The sequence below is a fragment of the Corvus cornix genome, chromosome 4A (assembly GCF_000738735.6).
Source record: "Corvus cornix cornix isolate S_Up_H32 chromosome 4A, ASM73873v5, whole genome shotgun sequence".
Classification (NCBI taxonomy): domain Eukaryota; kingdom Metazoa; phylum Chordata; class Aves; order Passeriformes; family Corvidae; genus Corvus; species Corvus cornix.
This window is the reverse complement of record NC_047058.1, coordinates 5,141,925-5,151,871: the sequence shown is the minus strand read 5'-3', so window position 1 is coordinate 5,151,871 and position 9,947 is coordinate 5,141,925. Positions and strand designations below refer to the sequence as shown.

The 9,947-nt window shown below is 42.7% G+C and overlaps 1 long non-coding RNA gene across 1 annotated transcript; it reads left to right on the top strand.

The window, feature by feature from the left end:
* The first annotated feature begins 5,258 nt into the window (after positions 1-5,258).
* LOC109145019 lies at positions 5,259-8,379 on the top strand. The gene is made up of 2 exons (XR_002046141.3): positions 5,259-5,480; positions 5,662-8,379. It is a non-coding gene; the product is annotated as an uncharacterized LOC109145019 (long non-coding RNA).
* The last annotated feature ends 1,568 nt before the right edge of the window (positions 8,380-9,947 follow it).

Genomic DNA, 9,947 nt, shown 5'->3' with positions numbered 1-9,947 from the left:
GCAAGCTCAAGAAACTGAGCTAAAATCAGCCATTTTTTTCAAACAAGGTAAATTTTAACCTAGATCACTTCTGCAATCCACTTAACACCAATCACATGAACGTTTGGTGTGCACACAGAAAGCACCAGGAGACGGGAAAGGGTAACAGGCAGCAACAAAAGAACAAAATTCCTTTTGCAGCAGCCGTCACGTTTTAAGGCGACACCAAAGTCTAAATAAAATTTCAAGCAACTTCCAGCTAACAATATTCCATTAGCAGAACTATAAATATATAAAAATATAAATTTTCTATACATAGAAAAGGCAAAGAGGAACTTTACAGCAAAGGCTTCAGAACCAAGTGAGCTGTTACCTGCACAGAGACACTCCCCGGGCGCTGAATGCTCCCACTGCCCCCAGGTTGCTAAAATTGTGTCCTTAATGAGGGGGTGGGAGGTTCAAACGTCCTTCGCAGAATTTAAAGAGACAAATCCCCCCAACAAGCAGTAACCACGATTTATATCACAGAACCCCAAATTCCTGCGGAGACAGGGATCATAGAGCTCTATGCTGGCTCTGCTCCTTCTTTAGACTGCAGGGAAACCACTCAGTGAAGTCTAGAACGAGCTTCTGGTCCAGCTGGGAAACCCTGACCTTTCTCGTGCCATCAGACACCTTTAGCAGCTGACACAGCTACCTCATGGAGCTGCCTGCGTGTCCTCTTTTTGCTCCTGGTTCTCTTTCAGACCCTCTTGTGGACAGTCTCACCTCTGTCCAGCTGTCTGTGAAAATTACAGACCTCTCTCCTCTGGACTATAACTCTCTCCTCCTGCTATCTTCTCCTTGGACAATTTCATCCACAGATCTCCGTACCATTTCTACTCTGAAATTGTACGATTGTCAGAATACTCAGGGTTTTTTTAAAAAAAAACTGGATAGTAACCATTCCTGCAAGTTGAACCTATATTCTCCTACACAAGAAACTTGCAGTTTTTGTTCTATCCTTATCACTGGACATTGTGTCACCTTCCTGTAACGCATTAAGCAACAGAACAAGCATTTGCCACGTGCTTGTGCTCATATTCCTCCAGAAAGGCCTGTGCAGGAGAGGGTTTTGCATTGGCATCCTTGGATTCATACTCCCCATCACTGAAGGCTCAATAAAGAATGTGATGACAAAGAGTTCTGACCCAGAAACAGGCAATATCCACTGATCTGGCTGACGAGCTTAACTTGCCCTCAGCCCATAGACTTTGCTCTCTTTACACAATTTCAATTGATCCTAAAACACATGGCTGAGAATTGTGGCAGCCTGGGTGCACAGTGTGGGTCCCTAAGTCCACGTGGCAGCAGGAAAGGATAAAAACCTTGCCACAGTTCACAGTATAAACTGTCACATCTCATGAAGCAGAGCACTTTTAGTGCAGAGTTAAAGCTGAGAGAATATCACTGTTAGTCTGGCAATCTCTCACTGCCACATTTGTCCCCTTTCCTTATGCCAGAGCTAGGGATTGATTCTACAGGTGTGGATTAGCTCAGCACACTAACCTGGCAGAAAACTATTCTTTTTTTCCCCCTGTTAATTTTGTATCACATAAAGTGCTAAGGCTGCTGAACAAATCCACTTTGCATATGGATAAAGTGAGTGAAATATAAACCACTGCCACTCTGAGAGCCACCTCTTCTTACGTTAAATGAAGCCTAATGTGTGTTCTCATCATGGGAAAAACCACATTCTCTTGGGCCGAGCCTCAAACTCATCTTCAGCCACTTGTCTGGCTAAAAATAGACAAGTCTGCGTGTGCAGGAGAGGATCAGCATTAATCTTGCTTCTCACTGTCTTTACTTTAGCACATGCCATCTTCATTCATTTATAAAAAGGCCTGAGTGGACAAGCAAAGAATTCTGAGTATAGCTTGCAGAATTTGGTTTTCACAAGTAAGTTCAGTGTGAGCAAAATTTAAGGAACTAAGAGACACAAAAGGAAGAATAATTCAGAACAAACCAAAAATGTAGAACAAGAGAAGAACCTTGTTTTCTGCAGTATTTCACACAGTCCCATCCTTCTAGAACTGTGCTGGATGACAAGGATGCATATTAGACTTCAGAGCTAGGTTTTTCCTTCAGAAAAGAGAAACATACGGTTGATTTCAGTGGAAGTTACTAAAGACCCTTTTAAGTTAAACACAAATATTGAGTGAACCAAAACCAACATGGGGAGTATACAAATACATTCCTGCTCAGCATAATTCTTCTCATTCCTCAAAGCTGCAACACCTGCTTTTCAAGATAGTTAACTAGGTTACTCTTTGAAATAACATGATGGAATTATATAATAAAATTAGTTTATATACTAAATAACTGCATCATATAAGTGGTTTATCCCCCTTGAAAGAAGCTGTTCAAATAATTCCACTGTTGGCTCATGTAAAAGGACACACTTGTAAAATGTGTCCCATTACCCTCCCCAAAAATGACCTTTCATGGAGTTAGCATAGCTATGGAAAAACCTTTGACGCAGATGTGGTGATGGAAGTCCCTCCATACACCACCAGTAAATGATATGTGCTACACATAAGGGCAGAACAGGAAAATACAAAACAAAAATCCATCTCTTTCTAGCAAGTGAAACTATTACTTATATGCTGAACAAGTGATTACCGTGGCTGAACATTCCACAAGTTTTTATATTATTCTTCCATTGAACAACCTGAACAAAGATTTCTTAACATGATCTTTAGCTTTAATCAGGCCTATTTTTGTCCATCTGCCTGGAAGCTCTTCATTAGCATTACTAATGCCTTCACCATGTGCATTATTTCCATCGAAATGAACTTTATTTCCACCCAGAAATCTGCCTGTTGAAGTGCGGGCTATGGTGAGATATATTTAAGGCTACTCCACTGATAATTATTCATTCCCTGCACTGTAGAATTCTTATTTGTTAGGGTTTTGTATAATGTACAGAAATGATAAACACTGTTTGCCCACGACAGAGCTTTCTTTGTAGACAAAATAAACAAAGTAGGAAAGTTCCCATGTAGAGCAGCCTGACCATTAAATACCCAGTTTGGTTCTGTCCTGCTCTGAGCAGCCCTGGGTAGCTACAGAAATGTGGTTTGTTAAGAGAATGGCTGTGGTATTTAGCTTTTGTGAAGAGCTGTGAAGATGTACAAAGGCAGGCTAAACAGAAAGGTCTCTAGTGCTGAATGTGGTCATGGGAAGCCTTGTAGTAAATAAAAGGAGTTTATAGTGGGCTGTTCAGTTATGTTTGAGAAGCGAATTGTGTTGTGAGATATGAACATCAAAAGATATTTTCTAAACAATTTGGGGAAAATCCCACAGGAAGATAAGCTGTGAACTCAGCCATGGGGCTGTGGGGAGATGTGCAGAAGAGAGAGAAAGAACCTCCAGGAGTCTTCACGGGGAAAAAATGTCCCAGTGTGAAGAAACAGCTTCTCTGCTTCCTTCTGCAGGCAGTGATAGAATTGCGCAGTCAGAGAGAGACAAAACTGAGGTGCTGCGTGTCTAAAACCCAGAGATGACAGAAAAAGAGGAAAAAATGAGTAGCTTTTACCGAGGCCTCAAATACTCTATTTAAACCCACAATTACTACTGGGATTTGACTCTAAATCAAAAAGATGTACGACATTGTTAAAAATTGTAAGGTAGGGTAGCACATGTGAGTAATCATAATTGTATGTTTAAAAACTGAAATACAGTGTTTAGTGGCAATGTTAGCATTTTTTTCTCTCTGTACAGATCATCTCCAGTTCTTTCAGGCTTCGAAGAAAACTCAGTATAGTGAGACATAACTGCATTTTATTCACATCAAGCAATTATGTCCTAGAACATAAAATGTTGGGAAAAAAATAGAAGTACTGATGCAAAAAGTTCTGATTATTCTATGGAATAAGATACTTTAAAAGTAAAGAGAAAAAAAAGAGACTCAAATATTAACTGATTACCATTACATCATATGTAAGATGTTTGCTTAGTTTTTCTTGTGGGGAAAGCCCAAAATAATGCAAAATAATGTCTTCATTTTTTTACGTTGTTCTCTGAAGTAATCCTGTGCAATTTTTTATACATGCCTTGTTTCTAGAAATCATGAATGGAGCAAGAATTATGGTTTCCTACTGCTCTGTTGAAACCTGAAAGCAGAAAATCTTTTGGAGAAGATAAATCTGGTTGTGATCTAGAATTATAGACTAAGTGGTCAAAATGGAGAAAAGAGTGACAACAGCACTCACCTAAATCAGTTAATTGCTTCAAGGAGGGAAAACGTTTGTAACAAAGAAGTAACACATTGGAAAATATAAACCTAAAACCTGTATGGATGTTTTGTTTCCTAAGTATTAGAGGAGCCTGGCCTGGAGTAAATTAAAACCACTAATGATTTTTTTCAGATTAAAACAATTATTCAGTTTAATTAAAAAGTGCCTTGACATAAGGAAACTTCATGTTTTTACAGTATCATCATTTAATAATGGTATAGCTCGTCCAGCTTTAGGTTTTAGATCAGAGCTAGATTTAGTAAGTCAGGTTGAACTGCAGGTTTGCTGTAGGCACAATTACCTCCCCAACATATTCAGCGTGAAAACTTTCCTAAACAATAGGTGGGAAACTGTCAATTTCCTCTTCCTACAACTGAGGACAAGCAAAACATGTAAGTTGCCTTGGAACTGAAAAGTTTATAGCCCAATAAATGAGCTCTGGTGCAGCCATCTCACAGCTGGTTAAAAACAAACAGTAGCTGTAGCCGTGGAGAATTAACCTTGCTGAAGTGTAATCCTCAGCCATTTAAAGGAATGTTCAGAAGCTGTGGTTTTAATTAACATTTGTGATACTGTGCATGATTGTAATGTGAAATGTCACTGTTTAAAGGTTAATATAAGATGTTTTAATGTACCTTCAAATCAGTAATAAATTTTATACAAGTATGATAGTAACTTCTTGTGACTTTATTTACAGAAACCCTATAGAATGTTCAATTATTGCCTCTAGAAAGTCAGGAAATTATGGTTTAGATTAAACAAAGCTTCAGCAAACAAGTAGTTCTTGGAATTATCAGTGAGTGGGTTCTCTGTGGATTTAAGTTTACAAATAAATAACATTTATTAAGTAGTCAAAGAGTATCTCTTAGAAAGTGAGGTAACCTTGTCAATAGAGACTATCTATTCATATGCAATTAACGCTCTTCATTTAATTGCTTAGCAGTTAATACTTCTAATCCTATTTTCCCACCTGTTAAGATAAGCTATTCCACCCCATGCTTTTCTTTTTGTCATTTACTACATTCTCATGCATTGTAAACAAGCTTAGACTGATTTGCTTCTGAAGATAAATTCAGGAATTTTTGAAAATTCCTAAATGTAAATAGATTCCAATTAAAACTGCAAAAAGGAGGAAGAGACAGGAGAGTAAACACTGAGTGCAGTGATGACACTGGCCAGGAAGAGAGAGACGCTTACAGCCCAAGAGGAGCAGTGAAGATTGTGGTATGTTTTCTGTGGTACAGTGGTTGTGCTAATGACATGGAATTTCTGGATGAAGAGCTGGGGAATGTACTACGAGGTGACTTAGCAACATATTTCCTGTTTGTGGCTAAGTTAAATACTGTGTGTTTTCTCTTCTGGTAGTATACAGAGCAATTACGTTTTTCTTTTTTTTCCTCTCCAGTGCAGTTAGGACAAAGACTTCAACAGTGTTAAATTTCTTCCTCAGCTCTAGAAATGTGGAGAACAGAATATTTCCCAGGGACTGAAAACTGAATGGCAGTTTTGGTGATCTGTGAACCAGAAGCCTATGCCTTGTCTCGCAAATGGAGATTCTACCACTGAATTTATGAATTCTCACAAATCCAGAATCATTTTCCTTTTTGGATATACTTGGAGTGAGTGCCTTCTGCAACCTTGCATGACTGAACTTTTGGTCTGTTTGGAGGCAGGATGTTAGAGCTGTAAGGTCTCATACTGCTGGGCTAGCCAGTCATCCTCAAAGGCCTCTTTTGTCCCAGTTCAGATAGAAAATAATGCACGTTTTGGGGATGCTCAAAATACCTCACACTTAGCAGTCTCTGATCATTTTGCTGTAAGATAATTGTGTGACCTCTGTGAGCTGCTGTGGGTGTGTGACTGAATGGGACTGATTACACACAAAACCATGAGGAGAAATGCCAGCACCTACAGAGCAGTGGCTTTTTGGGGTTCCATGTTTGCAGTGTTGTGAAATGATATTTTTAATAAATAGTTCTGAAATCCATTTGCTTCAGAGATGAAGCCAAGTTAAGAACAGTTTGTACAACTACTTGTTCACCCTCAGGCCACGCTGTTGCTCTCGGAGTTGAGCCAAAATACTGCATTGCGGTGTCTGCCAAAATGAGGTTTGTCTGCTTGCCTTAAGTAGAGTTGTGGTTTTCTGGGGAGTTCTTTGTTTGTTTTGTTTTGGTGTTGAGGGGCTTTTCCATCTAAATTTTTCCTAACTGGGATAGCTACATTATTTCTCTTCAACTCCTTTTGCTTGGAATTACCTGCAGAGTCTATATGGTCATAAAGGTCCTTAGTTCATGCATGGAATATTTGCTTCTCAGTCCTGGAAACTGGAGTGGGGTGTGGGAAGAACACTAAAATGCAGCAGTATGACTAAAAGCATTTTCAAAAAGCAAACAACAGGCTTTAACTTCTGCTGAGGAGGCTGTGAAGTAGATCTAATGACATTGATCTATAGGAAGCTTTTCAAAAGCAGGTCTCCAGCAAATCAGCAATGTTTTGTACAACACAAACAACAATTTTAAGCCACAGCTGAAAATTCTGTATGGAGACTTGCAAAGTATTTGTAAATTAGAGTTGAAAAAATGACCTAACTCTGCTAAGCAAGCAGCCGTGTGTCCCAGGAGAGCAGGCAAACCCAGGAAGGGGAACCAAGAGCAGCTGTGCGGTGACTTTTCATCACATGATGCAGCTGCAGCCTGATGGTTGCACATCTTTCCTCCATCAGGACAAGGGTAGAGTTAGACAAAGGTGCAGTTATTACAGGGTACCAGCACAAAAATGGCAAATCTCTTGTGTTTCCAGTGTGATGTGCATTGTCCCCACACTGATTTCAGTGCTTCTTTCATGTGTTTTGCTTAAACCAGGAACGTGAACTGAGTTTTACTCTATCAAAACTAAATTAACTCAAGGTCTGACTGTACATTTGCTCAATTTTCTCCATTTCTCACACGTGCACTTGCTTTCACTCGTACCATAAATTATTTTTGGCGTGTCGTGCCAGCTGGTCTTGAGTCTTAGAGGTCAGTTCCTTGTAAAGGCTTTACCAAAGAACACTTGGCTAATGCAGTACAAGCAGCATTGTGGCAAATTTAGAAAATTTGAGGACAAAAAGTTCTTGAGCACTTAAGAGTTATGCTGAACAAATAGTGCTACTGAATTTGGATTAAAAATTCTTAAATTTGTGCATAGAGATGTCCGGCCGTTGGAAATTATTCTCTGTTTTCTCTGAATGTGGACTGACTGAACTTTGTGTTGTAGATATGGGGGCTGCTTAATACAAAAAATAGAGACAGCAGAGAAAAAACCAAAAATGGTCATTAGACCTAACTGAAGGGAAGAAAAAACCAGATTGGAGCATTTCTTTTAACTAACCATTGTTAAACTGTTGCTGTAGAATGATACCCTGTAAACTATAAATGGATATAGTTGGAAATAACACCACATTGCCTGACATTGCAAACAAGTGATTAAATTCATGATTACTTGATTGATTTTGTAATTCCAGCTTATGTATGGTTAAGTTGGTATCATAAACTGTGCCCAAATAAATATTGTTAAAATCAACAGAATGAAAAAAAGGAAGATTTGTACTAGAAGAAAGAGATGCATCTCATTTTATAACCTCCTAACTTCTGCTGCCAAGATTCTACTTTGGTTTTAAGACCGCTGCCAGTTTTAGAGCTGTCATTTTATTTGAAAGCTGGTATTGTCAGATTTTACCAACAGGTTTTCATTGCTGGATTTAAAGGAGTAATGTTTCCCCCAGCAGTCAGGTAAGCCTCAGAGAGTTACAAGAAATGCAGAGAGACACCTGAATCTCAGGCTTTGTATCACTGTGTATGTATTAGACAGGGATCAGAAAACTCACTCTGTGTCTTGCTTTCCTTTCCAAAAGAACAACCCCCCTGTGGAAGCAGTGCTGAGCTGGGACCTTCTCCTAGAGGGCAACAAACTGATACATTTATATCTGAATGTGAACTCCAAAGGATTGTCCCAGCAGAACAACAGACCATGGCGGTATTCACGACTGTTTTCTCAACATAATTTAGCAACCACAGATTCAGCTATACCAACATAAAATGTGTATTTTTCTTTTAAAAATAACAATGATATTGATACGAAGGCATCTGTGACCATGACACCTTTAATAAGCAGACATGTGAGCCATGATTTTTCCACTGTCCATGCTGGTACAGACCATGCTGAGAGACCTTCAGCTCACACAGCGAGGCTCAGCCAAAGGGATTCTGGAATCCACAGAAATGGTTTAAACAATTTTTCATTGTTGTAAGCTGTGAGCACCTGTAGATGACTCAGATATTGGGGACTGGAGTTCTGGAAGTTGAGAGAGAAAAAAAATAACTCTTTTGTTTGTGGCAGTAGCTCAATTTTAGTTAAAACGCCATGATTATCCAAGCAAGGCCAGGTTGGACAACCTGAGCAACCTGGTGTGGGGGAAGGTGGCCCTGCCCATGGGAGGGCAGTTTGGCTCGATGATCTTTAAGATCTCTCCCAACGCAAACACTTCTGTGATTGTGCGATCCCCGGTGTCTATGATCACATTGTCCCTTGTGGGTGTCCAAAACAAAACACAGGGAAACACACCTCAGTCAGAGCTCCCAAACCCTGCATGTGGAGGGTCTGGGCACTCTGCTCACAGCCCAGCGGCTGCAGAGTGAGGCAGATCCGATGGCAACCAGGCTCTGCTGGGAATCATGGGCTGCCACGGCCACGGCCAGCCCCGGTGTCTGCCTCTCCCCTGCCAGCGAGCGGAGCGGGGAGCGCCGGGGCAGCGGGCTGGAGAGCAGCCCCGCAGAGAGGAGCCGGGCACGGCCCGCCCGAGGGCCCGGGCACCCTGAACCCCCCGTGCTGCGCTGAGCCCCAGCCTGGGCAGCCGGAAAGGGATGGGCACTGTGCCCCTGTGCCCCGGTGAGACCCTCCTGCAGAGCTGCCCCAGCCCTGGGCCCAGCGCACGGAGAACCTGGAGCTGCTGGACAGAGTCCGGAGGACGCACCAGGATGAGCAGAGGCACGGAGCAGCTCTGCTGGGAGGAAAGGCTGGGATTGTTCAGCCTGGAGAACAGAGAACCAGCTTTGGGGTGACCAGTGGCCTTGCAGAACCTGCTGGGAACCTTCAGGAAAGATGGGACAAGACTATTTATAAGAGCACGTAGCGACAGGACAGGTGGGAACGGGTTCAAACTGAAAGGGCGAAGCTTTAGATTAGATACTAGGAAGGAATTGTTCACTATGAGGTTGCTCAGAGCACCTGTGGCTGCCCCATCACTGCAAACACCCAAAGCCAGGTGCGACGGAGATTGCAGGCACCTGGGATAGCGAGCGGTGACCCCGCCCATGGCAGGGGGTTGGAAGGAAACGCTCTCCAAGGCCCCTCCCAGCCCACCCCACTGTGCGATAAACCCCCGGCCCGAGCTGGCCCAGCCCTTTCCCTACCCCCCGCCCTGCCGGGGAGCCCCGGTGCGGCCCGCGGGGCTCCGCCATTTCCTGCCCCTCCCTCGGTCCGTCCCCGCAGGGCGCAGGCGCGCGGCGCTGCTCAGGCGCGGTGGCGCCGGGCGGGCCGTGCGCGTGCGCGCAGCGGGGCCGGGGGAGGCAGCGGAGCCGCCCCGGGCGGAGCGGGCGCGGGGGGCCCGTGGGGCCGATGGGGCCGTGAGCGCTCGGCCCGGCAGCGGCGGCG